This window comes from Oscarella lobularis, chromosome 17 (genome assembly GCF_947507565.1).
Source record: "Oscarella lobularis chromosome 17, ooOscLobu1.1, whole genome shotgun sequence".
NCBI classification, from domain to species: domain Eukaryota; kingdom Metazoa; phylum Porifera; class Homoscleromorpha; order Homosclerophorida; family Oscarellidae; genus Oscarella; species Oscarella lobularis.
Genome location: NC_089191.1, coordinates 1261260 through 1269263, shown reverse-complemented (window position 1 = coordinate 1269263; position 8004 = coordinate 1261260).

Below are 8004 nucleotides of genomic sequence, written 5' to 3'. Positions count from 1 at the left end.
GTGCTCTTAAGGTGGTAGGGGGCTCATAAGGCCTTAAAAAATGTAAAAAAAACAGGCTCAAGAAACTTTAGGGTATATGCTATTCTTTCGCCGACTCGCGTGTTCGATCGTCGCGAGGGAACGTCTGCAGTGTCCGTCCAACGAGAGAAGGTCTCGAACTAACGCGCGCTACTGCACAGAAAAGTGGTCTCTTTCTTAGATTTTTATGCATAAGATATTTTTCAAGTTAGTAAAGCAATAGATAATATGATATATAAGTATATTATATACTAATCAATTTTCTTGGCCACTTTGTTTCGCCGTTTCGACGCTTCTCGCGTCAAATTCTTCGAGAAGCGTGGCCAGCTCGACATCGACGATGGGCCTCTAGAGAAAGGTAAGCTGTATGTGTCTAGAAATAGGCAATAGCGCCTACCTGACTCATCGCGGGACCGAGCGCCGGGATCCGCTCGATCTTGGACGTCTTCGGGGTACAGATCCCGAAGAACGGTCTGTACGGCAGCGGGCCAACAGTACGTTGGCCCGCTCTTTGCGAACAGGCAGCACGCGACGATTTCGCGTCCTAGCCCTGTCCCGTACTGTAGAAAAAGTCGCATATATCACGCTCGATCGAACGATCGAGCGAGCGATCGGGTCGCGTGAAAAAAATCTCACCCACATCACGTTTTTGAGCGCCAAATACGCTCTTGCTCGCCGTTCTTATCCCGTTTTGGGTCTGCCGTTTCGTTTTTTCATAGACGCTGCTGGCAGCTTAGCTGTCAGCCTTAGCTGTCAGCAGCGTCTTGAGCTTCTCTGGGATTTCGTGGCTGGAGAAATAGAAAAGGTTCTTTATTAGTTCTTTACGGTTCGAAAGCCGCTTACCCAGCGGCGTGGCATTCTTCGAGGGAGAATGATTCTCCCTCAAATTTTTGTAGCGCTTCGTCCTTTTTTGCGCTTTCTGGATTATGAATGAATGTGTAAATAAATAAACTGCTACATTGTCAATGGCTTTTGGCAAATCCGGTTGCTTCGAAGTTGCTACATTTTTAGCAAGCAACCAACCATCGTTCGCCCATTGTTACAATTTTTATACCTTTGTTGCAATTGTTAGATAATTGTTGCACCAGTCAGCGTCCCTATCAAGTTATGCAAAAACGTTTTCGTAGCCTTGGTCGCCTCCATAGAATCGCGGAAAAGCGCAATAGAATTTCCGCGTTAGAACATAAGGGGCGGAAAATTACACCTTGTCCGCGCGAATGGAAACCAGTTGTGTCTGGCTATTTGCAAGTGGACCGTTTCCGCGTTATTGATGGTGTCTCAGATGTATCATTGGCCGATTGAGATGTTTCTGGCTGTTGATATTCTGGCACCGACGGGCGGTTCAAGTGTTCCTGTTGTTGGTCGGCTTGATTGGAACAGATGTCCGGGCAATTGTATCAAGTCTTTTCAGGACGACCTTTCCTCTCGCCTCGGAAAGATAGCGGTGCTGACGGACGCTATTTGTTGCTCTTCACCCAGTCTAGAGTGTGATCATAGTGATACGCTTTTGGATTACTGTGACCGGATCGTGGATGCGTTGAAACGAGCTGCTCGGCGTTGTATTCCGCGGAAACCGCCACCTGGCTGTAGAAAGCCTGGTTGGTCTAAGGCGCTCAGTCAGGCTCAGAAAGAAGCGTCAGCCGCTTATCAGAAGTGGAAAAAGTTGGGGAAACCGCGTTCTGGAGAAGCCTTTCAGCAAATGCGAGTCAAGCGTCCCGAGTTCCGTTCTTCACGCCCGTCGGGCTGCTCGGCGTTCACGGGAGCAGCTAGCGGGGAGCCACTTACTGGATTCCTTGCAGGGTACGTGTAGATGAATCAGAATTCTGGAAAAAGTTCGCAGATGTCGAGGAGGAAAGTCGACTTGCTCTAATGTCAAGTTTGGTCAGGCTGAGTCAGCTGAGGAGATTTGCGAGTTTTGGCACTCCCATTTTTCTAAACTTGGGAATTTACAGGATGCTGTTGTTTTGGATCAGTTGAATCAAGATTTGGATGCCGAGTTGCAAGCAGACTCCAGCCGGATGTCTTGGTTTCGTTGGAGCGTTACGTTGGATGAATGTTGTCAAGCGGCAACCAGGCTCAAAGCTGGGAAAGCGGCTGGCTTGGACGGTTTACAACCGGGGCATTTTCGGTTCGCTTCTGACGAGTTGTTTGGGCATCTTGCTTGGCTCTTTAGTGGGCTTTTGAAACATGGATGCATCCCTCGGCTACTTCGCGGTACTGTTGTGGCGCCGATTGTCAAGAATAAGAGCGGCGATTTAAATAGTCCGGATAATTATCGAGGAATTGCCTTGTCGTTATTTCTTGGGAAGTTGCTAGAAAATGTCATCCTGCAGAAATTTTCGACATGCTGGGCGACCTCAGATCAGCAGTTTGGTTTCAAAAAGGGTCAGGGATGTGATGTTTGTTCCTATTCTGTTCGTGAGACAGTCCTACATTTTCTGGAGAATGGCAATGAGCTGTTTTCTCGATTTGTCTAATGCTTATGATCGGTTGGTCCATCCTCTACTCTTTCTGAAGCTATTACAGCGTGGTACTCCTACCACCTTTCTTGTACGGTTCTTGAGAAAGTGGTATTTAAGTCTGGAAGTGATGGTACGGTGGGACTCGGCTTTTCTTTCGCCGTTTTCTACCACCAACGGTGTACGTCAGGGTAGTGTGCTATCGCCAGTTTTGTTCACTGTTTTCATCGATGGTCTCGTTAAGTCATTGGCAGCGTCTGGGTATGGCCCCTGGGCGAATTTTTGCTTTTGTGGTTGCGCTTTATTTGCGGACGACATAGCCCTCACTTCATCAACCCGGCAGGGTTTACAGGCCTTGCTATCGTTGTGTGCCGATTTTTCTAGGCAGAATCTGTTGAAATTTAATGTTGGAAAGAGTAAAGCAATGGTTTTCAAGTCATCGTCTCGGGTTGATGTAGCTATTCCTACCTTTTTGTTGGATGGACTTGCAGGTGGTAGAAGATTTTTTGCACTTGGGTCATGTCATATCTTCAGTTATTATCTCGGATGAGGCAGGTGTTTTGGCGCGGTGCCGACGGTTCTACTCGGCGGTGTTTGGCATTTTGGGTCTTGTGCCTGGCGTTGGGATACAGCTCCAGGTGTGGAAGAAGATTATGGACTCGATTCTACGGCCCATATTGGCGTATGGGAGTGAGTTATGGCGATTGCGGACGTCTGAGGTGGCTAGTGTCCTCCATGCGACTTGGAGACGTGGCTTCAGACGAGGTCTACGGAACTCGGATAGAACTTCGCTGAAGGAGATGTATGGAGGCCATTTTGTTGAAATGGAGGACATTCTGAAAAACATCCGTTACTTTTCCCTTGGCTGATTTGACATTCTTCAAATCCTATTGTTCGGAATTTTGCCTTAAATCCTTTTTATCGTTCCAGGAAGAGTCCTATGGTTTCCGTTCCGGTGTCTGAGAGATCACGTCTTTTGTACCGGACTTATATGGAGTTCAAGTCTTGGCTGAAGAAGAACTGATTTTAGTGTTTATTGTTAGATGTTAGTTGTGGTCTGATTTGTTCACGCTGTATGTTTTGCCCTGTGCTCTGTTTGGTTCGTGCTGTATGTTTTGCCCTTATTCGGGTACTGCTCTGTCTGTGAGCGATTCAAATTTCTAATAATAATGTAACACAAAAGTGTGGTTTTGCGCATGCTCGTTTTTTCGCTTTGTATTACCATATAAGCGCCTCCCCTTCTGTCCTAAGGTTTATTTCGACACAGCCTTTTACCGGCTCGTATGATCACGTTATTAAAACGGCTTGAAAAACAGACATTTCTGGCAGTTTTTAATATACCATTCTACAACTTAAACCTAACAACCCATAAATGCATTCAATAGGCCTAATAAACCCCTCGCGTGCACCCACCGCCCTGCACGTGCATGACGCGTGCACAACCTATACTACAGGAACCCTTAAAGATCCCGCCGCCTGAAATAGCCCACAATTCCATACATATTCCGAACCTAACCATACCCTTACCCTCGCCTACCCCACCTAACCGCTACATAAGCCTAAAGGAACCCCCTTCGTCAAACGGCCCCGCCCCTGGATACAGCCCAACGCAACTCCTCCAATATGAATCTCACTGGAAAGGCGGAGACTTCCTGCTAAATTGCGAAAGCTTCTCGCTAATAAAGCGGTAGATCTTGCCACATCCATAATTGTTTGGAGCGAAAAAAGCTTTGCAGATGGCCAGAGACGCAAACCGTTTTCTGAAATTAAAAATTCACACAAGAAAATTATATATACGTGGAAATCGCGCAAAGAGCTAACTTTGGCACTGAAGAAGTCGAATACTCGACGAAACCCGGGTCTGCCAGCCATCAATGAGCTCATCGAACAGCAGTGATTCACTCGACGCATCCATGAATGCAGCCATGGGCGAACTGGTCGCCCAGTTAGACATGGAGGACGTCGAGGGCATCCTCGAAGAAGAGGCAGAAGCAAAGGGCTTGCCGAAACACCTTTCACTCAATCTTAGTTGATGCCGTCATTGAAAACGTAACAAGACGATTTCCTCAAATTGAACTTGTTTCACTTCTTGGACACTTTCATCCTCAGCACGCACCATCAGCTCCTGCCACTGCTATTATGGCCGTAGCAGAATTTTTCGGCTACGAGGAATTTTTGTTTTGAAACGAGTTTCACTCATACGCCGCGATGGCATCTGCGCTAGAGCCAGCAACGCTGGAAAGAGAAGTCGCTGAACTTTGGCGTCCTCAAAATTGACCTGCAATGGCGGCAGCTTTCCCCAAGGTCTTAGAAGTTACTGCTAGAATTCTGGTACTGCCGGCAACGTTCACGGACGCTGAGAGAGTTTTCTCAGAAATGAATCGAATAATGACGCCCATTCGAAACCGATTAAAGAGCAAAACATTGGATCACTTACTCCGATTGATGAATGGCCCCCGGGGACAAATTGGAGTCCTGTTCCAACCCCACTACTCTGGCAGTCGCGGGGTAACAGACGAATAAGGGTGGCAAGAAATTCGAGATACTTTGGCGATTTCACTGAGGGTTCCTCCAGCGAGAGCGACTAGTGGCCGCCAGGACTCAGGATTCAGGAGTGCTATATGTTCGGTCTTTTCGTTATGCATGAAACATTAATTAACTGCGCTGTTTCTCACGGCGTACCACGAGTCCACGACTAGTAAACGCGATATTTGGACTACAGCTAACCTCGACGGAGTGGAGAATTCCTAAAACTTTTACCGAGCGGGTGGATAAAATCTTAAACAAGTGGATTGCATCCACCCGCTAGGAGCCTAGCAAGAACAATGGTGTGTTCTGACACAAAACCCGACTTCCTTCAATTATTCAAAATTGAATTATCTGAAACAGGAAGTCGTCCACAGGCAGTCTTGCGGACTGTGGTTGTCAACGTTGATCTATCTTGGAAGGCGTTCTGTCAAAATCAATAACTAAGCTGCAACAGCACTCTTCTTGCTTCCATACCGCTCGTTGTCAATTCGAAATCTTTAGATACCCTATTGCTTGCCGTCTAAAAGGGAAATCTATGTCCTGGTAATGATGACGATAAATTTGTTCCGCTGTTTCAAGAAAAGAAAGGAATCGGAAAGTCCATAGACCAAACTGAGAGAGTTGCGAGTCTTGAGTCGTCTGGCACCCAGCATACCGTTCGAGCATCATGTTGAGAACGTCTCGCCGCCAAAAAGGGAAGATGTAAGGAATTTTGTCGGTATCGCGCTGTGCTGAGGAAGATACACCAGAGGTGGCTTGAAAAAAAAGTCTGCCTCTCCGTCGCGTCTCATTAGCTCTTTAAATCGTGCAAATATTCGGTTTCTTATCACACCAGAAAAAGTCCGCTTATCTGCATGCCGTCCGTTTTCGTCTACTTACGACAATAGAGATCACGGCCTACTCCTTGAAGAAGGCAGTCATTCTGATTTCTGTGAATTAGTCCGGAGCTTGACAGAAAAAGTAAGAAATGACCACGCCGGGGAAAAAATACCTTGCTTGTTTTGGGAGCAGCCACTGAAGGCATTAGGCGCGGAAGATAATCGGCAGATTCGCTGGCACCCCAATTCTATTAAGTTTTGTCTTCATCTCAAGTTTAAATCTTCATCCGCGTACGAATCAGTACGAAATTCTGGCATCTTGCGACTGCCGAGTGACCAAACTCTTAGAGATTATACTCACTGCTGTAGAAGTAGTTCGGGTTTTTTCCGGATTTAATTAAACATGCAATATGTCGTCCTTGTCTTTGACAAGGTGAAGGTCAAAGAGAACCCTGTGTTCGATAAGCACAGTTTGGAGTTGGTTGGATTTAAAGACTTGGGAGACATTAGCAATCTTTTCGAACAAGCTGAAAATCAAACTCGGACAGCAAATAGGGAAACTTCAGAAAGAGTCGCCACTTACATGCTTACTTTCTTTGTAAGGAGATCTTTTCCGATCTTGAGTTTCCCTATACTCACTTCCAGACTCAAGGAATTACATCAGACCAGCTGTTTTCTATTGTTTGCGAGGCTGTAAGGAATATAGAAGCAATTGGTCTAAAAGTTGTGGCCTTCACCAGCGACGGTGCCGCTGCTAATCGCAAGTTCAAAATGCACGGTGAACCTCGCGACGATGCCGGAGTTACGTACAAAACAATCAATTTGTTTTGCAAAGACAAGAGATGGGTATACTTTATATCAGACCGGCCCCATCTCCTTAATTAAAACGACGCGAAATTGTTGGTCAAATTCCTTTCCACAAAACCAATTTCGTGCGCTTTGGGTAAAACTGCGACTGCCTGACATATTAATTAATAATATTGTATAACGTTTTTTCTCATACAGAAAAATTGACAATTTAAAAGCTGGACGCATTTGACCGATTTGTATGAAAAAAGTCGTTCTGAGACGGGATTATCTCTTCTACCTAAAATTAAAAGAGACAACTTTCATCTCACGGCGTTCTCGAGAATGCGCGCTTCTCTCTCTGCCCAAGTATGAATGCCTATCAAAACTTCTATACCTACTTAAAATAACACTTTGCATTTTCGATTGTAAGTCTTTAGCTCATCTGTCGCAGCCGCTTTAGATTATATTAATCGAGAAAATACGAGAGAAACGGCAACTTTTGTTAAGATGTTTGATAGATTCTTCGACTGTAGGAATGTCAAATGTCATTCGGCTTCTAATTTGTAAACGTAAGCCCGATTTGCAGCCGTACACCTAACAATACATGTAAAAGATCTATTCTAGCTTTATCCTTAGTGGTTAAATAATGATATCTTGGGATAACTTTCGGACTGGGAGAACGATATTCGCAAACGGGAAGGGTTTTCATCTGCTGAAAAAGAAAAGATGATGCTATCAAATGTAACGCTCGAAGGGCTGCGGATGACATGTTAGCATATCATTGAATTTACTTTGTGAATAGGCCAACGCAGCACATATTTTGTAGTGCTGTCGTTTGTAGAACTTCCATCGTCCCTTCTTCAGATACCTGGCGCAAAATTCATACTCAATGAAAAATTTTGCCAAGATCCCCTGGAGGCTTACTTCGGAAAGCAGCGGTCCCAGGAAGGAGCAAACAGCAATCCGTCAGTGCGTCAGTTTCACCACAATGCCACGAGCATTCGCTTACAAGGTTCGGCTGCTCTTGACCCCGTGCGCGGTACAACTAAGAGGCAAAGAAAACCACTTTCTGATATTACTAGTGGTACACCAATGCCAAAGCGAAAAAAACAAAAAGGACGTCGTAAACTAGCTACTGAGTATGTTTGATTTTTACTACGTAGAGACATATTTATTTAAGCGTTTTTCTTAGTGATTTGCTGCTTAACTTCGTTTTGCTGAACCGCTTGTAGAATTCCATCCACTGTCCTGCTAATGAGAACCCTCTGATAGTAAGCCAACGGTCGACCAATTATCGTACGAGCTCACTTTGGCAATCTGCGCCTAATTAATCGGAAAGCTGTTTCCAATAACTTACGCCGTTGGTGTTCAGACAGGCACTACTTACTATC